The following is a 13134-nucleotide window of genomic DNA, read 5'->3' on the forward strand; positions in this document are numbered from 1 at the left end:
ACAGACAGAAGTGCATAGTACAAGAGCTAAAGCCGTCAAGGCATCTCAGCGCTGTTGGAAATGCCCCCAGGGCCTCACCAAAACCAAACTGTCCAAGCAGGCAGGCAGCCTCTCCCACCGAAGACCATAGAGCTTGGAATTGGCACCTGCTTGCCCCTCAACACCACGCATGCAGCCTCAGTGAGAGGGGAGGAAGGCACATCCTCTGGGCTCCTTCTCAGCTTGTGCTCCTGGCTCCGGCACCCCCATGAGGACCACAGCTCACAGTCATGCCTCCACCGTGGCCCTGGCCTCTGGCTTTGTGTGTTGTGGGGCTGAGGAATGACAGTGACTAAGGAAAATCTCCTTAGGAAGAAGTAAAAGAGCAGGGAGGTTGTTTAATATTTTAAAATACATGTTATGCCCTCACCCACCAGCACGTCTAAAATTAAACATTGGCAAGGAGGTGAGAAGCTGCTCATGGGAGCGTGAACTTGCCCTGTGCAAGAGGACACGAATGCTGACCCCAGGCCTGTCAGGTGGGTCAATGATTCTGCTCCTAGGGACCCATGACAGGAAGGTAAAGCATGTGTACGTCCGAGAATGTGCAGTCACGTCCTATTCCGAAGGCCCCAGACTGGAAGCCGCCTGATAGCCCCTCTGCAGGAGAAGAGACGAGTGAGCGTTGGTGGGTTTACGCCGCAGAACAGTGCGCAGAGTGAAGATGGAGCCCGGCCCTGCAGCAGGTGGAGCTCAGCGGTGTGGGGCCGAGAGGCCACGTGTGCAGAACGTGGCTGTGTGATCCCATCCAGGTGATGTTCCAAACGGGTGGAGGTGCTCCAGATGCCCGGGGCCAGCAGAGCTGCTGCCCTTGGAGAAGCGGGGCCAAAGATGCCAGGGGCTGCTGGGGCGCTGGGACCGCTTTAGGGCCTGATGCAGGTGGGGATCACATGGCTGTGTTCCCTGTGCTCTACTCATAGGACCTGACACTTTCCTGTATGTGCTTCATGCAGAACGAAGAACTCAGTAGACATTATCTAACAATGTATTTATGCACCAGATGATGGCAGGGAAGGCAGTGGGCTGGCTGTGGGGGCCTGAGGCCAGATCTCCATCTCACTTGCTCTGAGAAAGGAGGGGAACAGGAGGCCCTCACCTTTGTGAGAACACGGACCTCTCCAACACATTGTGGAGTGTGTGTGATTTCGCCCAGCAAAATGTATGTATGATGTTTTGCATGGAAATTGTGGGGTCTTGTGGACTCTCGGAAGCCCATCCAGTGACACCCAAAGAGGCCCCCAGGCCCCAGGCCGAGGGATAAGGAAGCAGGTTCCAGAGCCTGACACCCTGCATCTGGGCTCCACCACTTTCTAGTTGAGGGGTCTTGGGTGAGGGGCCTGCTGTTTGCATTTCAGTTTCCTCGTCTGTAATATGAGGATGGCGAAGCTGGCGGGGAGAATGGATGACTTGTGGAGATAAGGCATCCCTGCGCTGGGTTCAGCACGGGTGCCGCGGCAAGAACGCGGTAAATGTCAGCAGCTGCAAGGACGTGGTGGAAGCCTCTTCCAGCCCCCACATCCCAGGGTCTGTTATCCACGCAGAATTCCTCCCTGAACTCAGAACTGGGTAACACGACTCAGCCCATGTCCTCTGTGTCAAGGTCGGGTTTCCTTTGCAGAGACATGGTTTTGGCACTTGGGCTCGCTGGAAACCCAAGTCAGCTCGCACATAAGGAGATGTCACATGTGTCTGGTGACAGCGTCACAGGCCTCCTGCGTGCAGAGAAGTTTCCAGGAGGACATCCGCTCCATCCCAGAAACCACAGGAGAGCCCTGCATGGTCTCAGGCTGCCTGACATGGGTTTTATAGCAATCAACCTTCGGCCAAAAGATGGCTCGGAGCCTCCCTTGGAGTCTGCTTGCTGCTGCTGGGAAATGCCTGGATTCCCGTGGGGCTGGGAAGGATGCGCGTCCCTGGTGGCCCTGCTTCCTCCTCCCTGGCTTATCTCCTCTCATGCCAATAAAAAATAGTATTTTAGCAATAATAAAATAAGCCCACAGATTAACTGTGTTTCTCCCTCATACTAGGAAGATGTTATTCCTGATGGGGGAGCAACTTGAAGGTTGTTAAGAGGCTCCAGGCCAGATATCCAGCAGGACGGCTTTCAATGATTGTGTGTGTATGTGTGTGTTGTACATGATATGTGAGTGTGTGGTATGTGCGTGTGTGTGGTATGTATGTATGTGGTGTGTACGGTGTGTGTGATGTATGTGGTGTGTACGGGGTGTGTGATGTATGTGGTGGGTATGGTGTGTGGGGTGTGTGTGTGTTGCTCTGCCAGTCAGAGTCAGGCAGGACTCCATCTCAGGAATATCACATTCCCTGGCCCCCCAGCTACCCCTCTGCCCTGAGCCCCTCCATTCGAGAGTGAGCTGGGTCTGAGAAGGGGTCACATCCATTCCGGCTGTCCCATTGTTAAGAGGGACCAGCCCCCCTGCCCACAGGTCTTACGGTGATGATCATTTATGCTGGACATCTGTAACATAAAAAGCAGCAGGTGATCTCAGTTGAGGGCTTCCTGTGCTCAGAGTTGCACTGAACCCTCAAAGCACCTTCTGAGTCAGGGTCCATTTTTGTCCCTTTTACAGAGAAGGAAACTGAGACTTAAGGAACATAGGTCCACATTAGTGAGTCCTAGAGCTGGAATTTGAACCCAGGCAGCACCAGTAGCCCTCCCCACTGTTACGCAACATTCCCTTGATACAGATAGGAGACCCTTTTCTTCATTCTCCACTTGACAAAAGAGGCTCCTAAACTGACGAGGACATTCATAAAAAATGATATGGACCCCAGTCTAATCATGAGCAAACACCAGACAAATCCCAATAGAGGGACATTCTGTAAAATACCTGACCAATATTCCTCAAAACTGTTCAGGTCATCAGAAACAAGGAAAGTTTGAGATACTATCCCAGCCAAGAGGATCCTAAGGAGACATGATGACTAACTGTCATGTGATCCTGGATGGTATCCTGGAGCAGAAAAAGAACATTATGTGAAAACTAAGGAAATCTGATTCAAGTATGGACTTTAATAACAGTGTAATAATAACATATCAATATTGGGTCATTAGCTGTAGCAAATGCAGTATACTAATGTAAGTTGTGAACAATAGGAAAATGAGGTGTTAGTATAGGGGAACTCTGCACTATCTTCTCAGTTTTTCTGTAAATCTAAAACTAAGAAGTAGTCTATTAAAAAGAATAAGATGACTGGTAAAAAGAATAAGATGACCGATTGGCTGGAAGGATGGATGAATGGACAGGAGGATGGCAGGATGGGTGCGTGGACAGATGGATAGATAGATGGATGGATGACATGGATGGATGGATGGATGGATTGGTGGATAGATGGGTGGGTGGGTGGACGGATGGATGGGTGGATGGATGGACTGGAAGATGACAGGATGGATGGATGGATGGATGGATGGATGGATGGATGGATGGATGGATGGATGGATAGATGGGAGGATGACAGGATGGATGGATGGATGGATGGAAAAAGAAGGATGGAGGTAAAGTGATAAAGCAAGAATCATAGAATATTGACAATTCCAGAATCTCAGTGATGAATATATGGGTTTTTATGATGGGTAACTTTCCTATATGTCTGGAATTTCTTCTAATACGATGTTGAGAGGATAAAAATGATCAGAGGCTAAGGGACATATGGAAGTCTCACCATTTGGTTTCTTTATTCCTTTGCACCTTGCTCTACTCTGCTGGTGATGACGATGAGGGTGACCACCTATTAAATATTTAAATGAATATTTAATATTCATGAAAACTTCATCACTGTGCCACTGCCTGAACACAGTGCCTCTGGAATTATGCAGTGTGATCCCCTTTACTTCCAAAGTGGATCCAGATTTTGATAGGGCAGGAATCAGAGGCTAACAACGCCGGGGTAAATTGGGGATTAAAGAGTGGAGACGGGGGCTCTGGTTAATCACCATTCAGTCTTCATAGCACACAGTCAGGTCTTTGGATGGAATCAAGGTATTTTTGAGCCTGAGCTTTGTGCTAGGCACCTCCTTCTTCACTCAAGGAGGAGAAACTCACACCCAGGACTAAAGAATCTGTCAACGCTTTGGAAAAGTGTAACAAAGAGGGAAATGTGCATCGGGTGACAGGCGGACAGCACTGGGCATGTTGCTGCTGCCGGCGCGGCCCCTCCTCCGCCTGATTGAGGATGGGATGCACAAACAACCCCAAATGCTTCCAATCTGGTCCTTGAGGAGAAAGGATATTTGTGGTAACGGAGAAATTTGCCACCCAGCGCTGTTGCTTTGGTGTCATGTTTCTGTGGTCGCAAGTTATTCATCCAAAATTGGTCTCTGCTAGGAAACGAGAAAAATATTCCATACTATAAAATGAGATTTGAAGTGATCTTCCATCCAGAGGTTGACATTTGGGTGAATGAAAGAAAAAAACAACCCAAAGAATAAAAAAATGTATTGGCTTGAAGAAATCCTCCCACCTTTGAAAAGTGTTGCTCACGTTCTGACACCAGGCTTTCTTTTCCTGGAGCTGGGGTGATCTTCCAGTCATACCTTGGAAGGTCTTCAGTCTTCCCTACCGTGGATGTTGGGGCACAGTCTCAAAGGGCTAGGGCTAGGGTGCACCCAAATGTGGACCCCAATTCAGACTGCCGTAAACACACTGTGGAATCCCCATAAGATGGTAGAACTCCCAAGACTTGTCCTCCCTGACCTCCAGTTTCCATTTTGAAGAAAGATGTTTCTCGATCAACCTCTGATTCAGTCCCTGGAAAATCTAGATGCACAAAGTGACAGCCTTCTCTCTGAAAGTGCAGAACATGGGGTATCTGGCCGAGCTCCGCTGCCCACACCTGCCCCAGGCTCCCCATCTGCAGGATGGGCGGCTGGCCCAGCCATCTCCGGTGTGGGGAGCTGTAACCCCTTGGGAGCTAGTTGGCCCCAGTTGGTCCCAGCACAGATCTCCCAGAGATGCACAGACTGGGGTCCGGTCCTGGCTCTGCTGTGTGACCGGTCAGCTTGCTGGGATCTTGCTAAACGTCCACAACTTCAAGTACAGAGCAGCAACGTGACTGTGCTCACGTCGTGGGGATGCGGGATTTTGTGGGGAATGACCGAGCTGACCCGTGCCAAGTGCTTAACGTGACGCCGGACCAAAACGATTGCTCAGCAAACGTCCCCGTAATTATGAAGCAGCCACAGTTCTGGACGGGTCTGATCTCTCTTCCCAGATCCCGGGCCTTGCCTGCCTACAGCTGACACGTGAAGGAACTGTGTCCGCGGTCAGGGAGCCTGGGCTCTCAGCTTCCTGGAGGAGTGATGGGCTGATGGAGCCGCCCCATCTGACCTGGAAATGTGTTGGTTGGCCCAATGCTGCTCCAGACTTCCTGCACCTTGGGGACAGGTGGGGAGCAGGGAGGAACCACGCACACCGGTTGTCCTGATCAGGGCCTTCCCAGGCTTGGCCCATTCAACCTGTCACTTGATGTGACTTGGGAAGTGACATTAATAATTATCCATTTAGATACACTAAGATTCCACTTTATGTGTGCTCACAAGGTTACAGGCAACAGATGGATAGGTCGGCACGACTCCTCACCATTTCCTGGAATGTCAAGTATAGCCTGTCTCTGGGCTAACAAGTATTACAGTGTGGTCAGCTTTGCTTCCTGTTGTTTCTCCTGATGGCGGGCTTTGGGGGGCAAGGACAGAGATTTTGAGCCAATGGAGTAGGGACTGGAACATGCTGGGACCGGTGCCCCAGCCCCCTAAAGCCCTGCCTTGCACTGACACGTGGGATGTGGGCTGATAACCAACTGGCTCAGTTGGAGAGGATGAAGCCACTCAGCATGGATGCAGGATCTTTCTGGGAAGTGTTCGTGAGGGTAGAGAGACATGTTCTCCAGTCACTAGTCACTGATGCCCTTAGAAGGAGCTCCACCTGTCTGGGAAGACATCTCTCCACCTGCTACTTGCACTGTGCACCCTCTGCTTGGGGGACCCTGGGAACCGTGGACAGAACCAAAGGTCAGCTAGTGGTAGGGATTCCTGGAACTAGTCTACCTTGATGCCATTCACTGCTTTACCTGTCCATTCATGCACTCATTCATTCGAACAGTTCTTCACTCATTCAGCAAACATGCCATGGTATCTCCTGTAGGTCAGGCTTTGTTCTAGCATGGTGGGGACTGAAATACTTCTGCATCCCCAACGCCCAGACCAACTGGTGCCTCGCACCTCATAGGAATACATTTTTGAGAGATGGATACATAGATGCATGCTTGGATGGATGGATTGATGGATGGATGGATGGATGGATGGATGGATGGATGGATGGATGGATGGATGGATAGGTTGGTGGATACATGCATGGATGAATGGATGGATAGAAGGATGGATGAATGGATGGACAGACGGGTGGATGAGTGGGTGGGTAGATGGGTCACCTTCACCCTCCAGGAAGGTAATCTTTGCTGTGTCCACATAAAATCCAAGAAATAATCTCTGTCTTTTTCACTTTTTCTTTCTGGAAAGAAGTGGACAGACCACTCAGAGGTACAGACCCAGCCTCTCATTCCTACATACTCTTATGTCCAGTGTTGACTAGATACCGACCTATCACATGTTCAGAATGTGCTGAGTCCCCAGGGTCAAGGTTATAAAGAAATATGGTGGTAGATAGGCCTTTTCTCAGAAGGTAGTGATCCTCTGTTCTTGTGGCCCTGCCCAGGTGAGGAATCCGAGGTCAGAGAAGTTAGGGACTCAGTGGAGGTCACCCTTTCTGCTGCCTTGAGAGGCCAGTGTCTGCTCTGGCTGGGGCTCTGGGGTGCCCGTGCTGAGGAGAACAGGGTAAGGAACATGGAGTGCAGCTGTGGACAGGCTCCAACCACCTATATTCTGAGGGAGGAGGGGCGTGAGCGCTGGAGGGCCCGGGGGGGGGGGTGTCTCTGAGGGCAATGGAGCCAGCGGGCGTGGGTAGTGGGTGGGTCCCGTGGGCTCTCAAGAGCAGAGAAGCGGTGAGAGAGTGACCAGCCTTGGCCAGGCCAGCAGCCGAGCCCCCTCAGACACACCTGGCCACTGGGACCATCAGGATATGCTCTGTATTCCCTCCACATCCCCACCAACAACCTCAATGACAGTCATAATAGCGGAGAGACTTGACCCTGACTGCGTGCGGCCCCCTGAGCTGAGAGTCTGTGTCCACCGTTGTGTTTGACTCTCCTGAGGGAGAGACACCAGGGAGGGCAGCACCACCGTACACGTGAGGGACTGGAGTGTGCAGGGGTTCAAGGGTCTGCCCCGTCTCACCCACTAGAATCAGCACCCGTGACCGCTTGTCCTCTGTTCACGACCGTCTCTAGGAATGGCTCCTGTTCATTACACCGGGGCAAGAGTCCATAAGGAAGGGATCCTCAGGGGGGCTGAGAACCTTGCCCCTGCACACAGCAGCTGAGTGGTGGTCTGAGCTTCGTGCCCCGTAGTCAGATCCGCCCCTGCCCCATGCTACCTCCTGTCCTGGTAGCCCGCGTTCCTGGGCCTGACTCTAGCTCACCTCCTCTGGGCCCCAGGCCCCCATCTGTAAAAGGAGTGGGTTCATTGACAACAGTGGTTCTCAAGAGTGGCTTGGCCCCCAAGGGCACTCAGCAGTGTCTGGAGGCATTTGGGTGGAGGCGGGGGAAGCGTGAGAGGCTGCTCAGCACCCCACAAAGCACAGAACGGCCCCGCAGAGAATGACCTAGCCCCACATGTCAGCAGTGCCGAGGAGAAGCCCTGATCTAGCGGGTGTCAAGCTTCCGGAAACTAAGTCAATGCCAAAGCTCGTCAGAAGTGGAATTCTTTCTCGGGATCTCAAAAAGGAAAAAAAAAAAGTCCTTTCTCCTTTTCCCAATGCGGGCCCCAGCAAACCCACTCTCCAGGCTCGCACTGATCCTTGCAAAGCTGCAGTGAGTGCTCGAGGGTGACTCTGACCCAGACAGGAAAGCAACTAATTCCCCAATGCAGACCCCGATTTTCTGACTATTTCATATCTGCACACGATCGCGAATCTGTTCTTACTGCTGTTCGGCGTGGGGGCAGCGACTCCCTTCTTTCATTTTGTGTTTTCCCTCCCGGCTGCCCTCAGATCGAAGCTCGGTGAACTCTGGCGCGGGCTGCAAGAACGTCTTTATAAAGGGCCGCACGAGCTTTCTTACTCTATCGCAGTTCCTGAGGGTGATGTATCACGTTACTAATTCCCTTAATTGCATGTCTGGGCTAAAAACAGACTTTCTTAGTTTTCCTAAGAAGTTACATTCTTAATGACATTAAAACACTGTGGTAAATTAAGCTAAATGTTAACTGATGTACTTAAATCATGAATCAGTATATAGAGTGTTTACCTAAACTTGTTTACCCTTCTTGGTCACTCATTTTGTAGGTTTTGCCAAAACTGAGAGAGGAATCGTGGTGTCAGATTCAGGATCTGGAAATAACTCAAGAATTCTTGTTTTCTTTCGATTTTTAGCCCCAGCCTGAGTGGATGCTGCAATCATGTAGTAATCAAAGAATTAGAGAAGCAAAAGGCTGCAGGCTGATTCATTTCCCTGGATTTTTGCAGAGGATGGGAGGGCGGTGAAGCTGTAGGGAGAGATGACGTTTTTCCCCTAAGGATGAAAAACTTAAAACTTGCATTGTTTGGTTCTTTCCAATTCAATTTTGAAAAAATAAAAAGCAAAGATAGAGAGATGTGTGATTTATCGTAAGAGACAACAGCCACGGAACACCTACTAGATGCCAGAGGCCCTTCTAAACACGCTGTGTGTCAGCTCCCAGAGTCCTCTCCACAGACCCGGGAAGTGGGAAGCAGCATCCTTCCCAGATGCGGGAGTGGGGACCCAGACAAGATGGGTGCCTTCTCCAAGATGACAGGGCTAACCGGCAGAGGGACTGAGATTGGAGCCCCAGCAGGCTGACTCCTGCACCCCTAATGATGCTGCTTCCTGCCCAAGAATCTAGCTATGAGGTCCCAAAGAACACATGCTTTCAGGGAATAGAGAGAGTCCACAATGGAGACCCATCTGTAACAAGCATTATCGCTTGTAAATCCCTCTCCCCTAGATAAGCTATCATGTTGACTTGGTGATGGGTTTTTTTTTTCCTCTCTGTGGGTTCAAAGTGCTATTTTGCTTTGTCTCAATTTCTCTCTGCCTCTGTCTCTCTCTCCCAGTCAGCCACATCTTATTTGTAGATAGCTAATTTTTTAAATAAATAATGCATCGTCAAAATTATCAAACAGGACACTTCAGACCTGAACATTTGACTCTATGTACATTTGGCAAAAAACAAAACAAAACAAAACAAAACCCATAGACAAATACTGAACTCTAGTTAATTGTTACCTGTGCAAAATAATCTGGTGGGGAAGTGCACTAATATCGGCAGTTTACTTTGAAATGCATCAGAAAAGCAAGAAGGTTTGATGGAAGACAGAAGGATGGTTGGTTGGATGGATGAATGGGTGTATGGAGGAAGGATGGATGGTTGGATGGGTGGGTGGATGGATGGATGGATGGATGGTTGAATGGGTGGGTGGATGGATGGATGGATGGATGGAAGAAGGATGGATGGTTGGATGGGTGGATGGATAGATGGATGGAGGAAGGATGGATGGTTGGATGGGTGGGTGGATGGATGGATGAATGGGTGGATGGAGGAAGGACGGATGGTTGGATGGGTGGGTGGATGGATGGATGAGTAGATGGATGGATGGATGAGTGGATAGATGGATGAGTGGATGGATGGATGGACAGATGGATGGAAGGACGGGTGGGTGGATGGACGGGTGGGTGGGTGGACAGGTGGACGGGTGGGTGGGTGGACGGATGGGCGGGTGGATGGATGAGCGGATGGATGGGTGAGTGGATGGATGGGTGGGTGGGTGGATGGATAGATGGATGGATAGATGGATGGAGGAAGGATGGATGGTTGGATGGGTGGGTGGATGGATGGATGGATGGATGAATGGGTGGATGGAGGAAGGATGGATGGTTGGATGGGTGGGTGGATGGATGGATGAGTAGATGGATGGATGGATGAGTGGATAGATGGATGAGTGGATGGATGGATGAGTGGATGGATGGACAGATGGATGGATGGACGGGTGGGTGGATGGACGGGTGGGTGGGTGGACAGGTGGACGGGTGGGTGGGTGGATGGATGGACGGGTGGATGGATGAACGGATGGATGGGTGAGCAGATGGATGGGTGGATGGGTGGGTGGATGGATAGATGGATGGTAAACCAAGTACAGCAATGTGCTAAAAGTAGAGCTGAGGTTGTAAGCACGCAGATGTTCACTGTACAGTTCTTCAACCTGTCTGCATGCTTACAAATTTTCATTAAGAAGATTGAAAAAAATCGGGAATAGAGATTCTTGATAGAAATTCAAAAGCCACAAGTTAATGGTTGGTGTTCCTCCACTGCATCCTGCCCTCCGTCTCTTGGTTTCCCTGGCAGCAGCAAACCATGGCACCTGTGGTTCTCGGTACCCTTTCAGGGGCTTTCAATGCCCACCTCAGCACATATGTGCTCTCTTTCCGATGACAGAGATGATACAGTAATAATAACTAATGATCGTACAGCCCTTGCTCCATGGCAGCACTGTCCTAAATGTTTGACACATATTGATTCGTGAAATCTCCATAGCCCTGCAAGGTGGGTGCTGTCATCATCCCCACTGTACAGATGGACAAAGTGAGGCAAAGGAGGCTGAAAAACTTGCCAGACATCACCTGGCTCATCAGAAGGAGCAGAAGGTGTGCAGACTCTTCAGCACTCAAAGGCCCCCCAAGCGACATGTCCCAAGGATTGCTGCCTTTGCGAATCTGCCTTTTTTATTCTGAAGGCTACACCACTTTCTGTTTCAGGATAGATCCTAGTTTATTGCCCCCCCCCCCATGACGAGCGTCTAGGCCGTGTCTACGCTTCTGCTAGAAGTGCTGCAGGGGGTGGACACAACTGCCCCGGCTTCTGAAAGAGCGTGTGCACTCCCGCGGTGGGACAAACACTCAGGAGTGGAACTGCAGGGGCACCTGGGGGGCTCCGTCAGTTAAGTGTCTGACTCTTGATTTCAGCTCAGGTTATAATTTCAGGGTCAGGAGATCGAGTCCTGCATTGGGCTCCACGCTGGGTGTGGAGGCTGCTTAAGATTCTCTCTCTCCCTCTCCCTCTGCTCCCCACTCTCCACATGCACATGCTATCTCTCTAAAAAATTTTTTTAAAATGTGGGAACGTCTGGGTGGTTCAGTCGTTAGGCGACTGCCTTCAGTTCAGGTCATGATCCCAGGGTCTTGGGATCGAGCCCCACATCAGGATCCCTGCTCAGCGGGAAGCCTGCTTCTCCCTCTCCCACTCCCCCTGCTTGTGTTCCCTCTCTTACTGTGTCTCTCCCTGTCAAACAAATAAAATCTCTAAAATTTTTTTTTAAGTGAAATTGCAGGGTCCCAGAGAAATTGCATGCATAATTTTGTTAGTAACCATCATATGTCTTTCCAAAGGGCTTGTCCTGAATGCCACTGCCACCAGCTACACGTGAGAGCCCCTGACCGCCCCCCCCCCAGCACGCACACTGCTCATCCTGTCCATGGCACGGCGCTGCACCTGTGCGAACAGCGCCCCCCAGGGTTGTGCAGTGCATGGCATGTGTGGTCACACCTAGCAGCCTCGAGATATTGGGAAAACAATCTAATTGTGGTTAGAATTTGTTTTTCCTTCAATAAAGAGTAGAGTGTCATTTTATAGATTTAAACTCATTTCTACTGCCTTTCCTTTGACTAAAACGTTTTCCTCTCAAATTGTGGACTTAAGGTGTTGGTTGACACAGAGGTGTATTCCTCTCTCCCAGTGTTCTCATGGAAGGTAGATGGGAAAATAACATTCACTGAGAAAACATTTCTTTTACTGCTCTGAAGGAAGGAACAAACCATAAAGGAGACGGGGAGGGCGAGTGCCTGGGTGGCTCTGACTCTTAATCTTAGCTCAGGTCTTGATCTCAGGGTCATGAGTTCAAGCCCTGCCGTGGGCTCCACAGTGTGGAGCCTACTTTAAAAGAAAGAAAGAAAAGGAAAGGAAAAAGGAAAAAGGAGACCAGGAACATGGAGAAGAAAAGAAACGTGAATTGTGGGAGCCGGCGGGAACCCTGGGCCACATCACCCACTTGAATCTCATTCCGGTCAAACCCTGTTGCAACATTTTCCAAAAGGCTGAAAAAGGAAATATGCTGGGAGCAGAGGGAGGGAAACATGCAGGGAGCGTGTGCTTGATGTCGTGTGTGTGCCTACGTGTGCGTCTCAGCCGTGGACTTACAAAGACAAAGAATAAGAGAGGAAAGAAAGCAAGAAAATTAAACACAAACGTTCTGGAAGGCAGCATGCAGGGGCTCCGACAGCAATTGTAAGGGTCTTTACAGGTGTGTCCTTACATCTAGGACATTCCGATCCAGAGTGCCTCCGAGCTCCCAGAGAGGAAGCGGTGTGGTTCTCCAGTGCCCCGCATTCCCGTGCCCTGTGAGTAATTCCCTGGTATTTATGAGACGAACCCAGCTTAGCGGGCTTGCTCTGATCTAACGCACTCGGAACGTAACTTAGAAGGACAGTACTGTGTTTTCTTGTGAAACTGTTCCCTGGTCCCCCCCTGCCCTGAAAGCTCGCAGTTCTTGGGGACTCTTAGGCAGCTCCTGAGCCTGCCTGTCAGGGAGGGATGGTCCGCAGGTCTGGGGTAGGAAAGCCAGTCTCGGTTTTGGTTTGGGGCTTTTTTTTTTTTTTTAATTGTGATGAAATTGCAAACTTACATCCTGAGACTAAAATTAAATGGAGGGAAGGTCTGCCGTTGTGGGTGGTCTTCTTCGGGCGTTTGGAAGGAGGGGTCGGATGGAGCAGGAGAGTGCGTTTAGCAACATTTCCAATAGGGTAATGACAGGAATAATGATAGCTGTCCCACTTGGGAAGGGGAAATCACAAAAGCCTACACGGCGACGAAAATAAACAAGCATGCAACACTGGCCAAGGGGCCTGGGTCCGTTCTGAACTTGAAAAACATCAAAGAGAAGCCAGTTATCAGGC

At 50.4% G+C, this 13134-nt stretch overlaps 1 long non-coding RNA gene across 1 annotated transcript in view; it reads left to right on the top strand.

Moving 5' to 3' along the window:
- Window positions 1-13134, top strand: part of LOC123776672 (uncharacterized) — a 107857-nt gene that overhangs the window by 79214 nt on the left and 15509 nt on the right. The gene's annotated exons all lie outside the window — the stretch shown is intronic.

The sequence above is a fragment of the Ursus americanus genome, chromosome 21, assembly GCF_024610735.1.
Source record: "Ursus americanus isolate L20-20 chromosome 21, mUrsAme1.1.p, whole genome shotgun sequence".
Lineage (NCBI taxonomy): Eukaryota > Metazoa > Chordata > Mammalia > Carnivora > Ursidae > Ursus > Ursus americanus.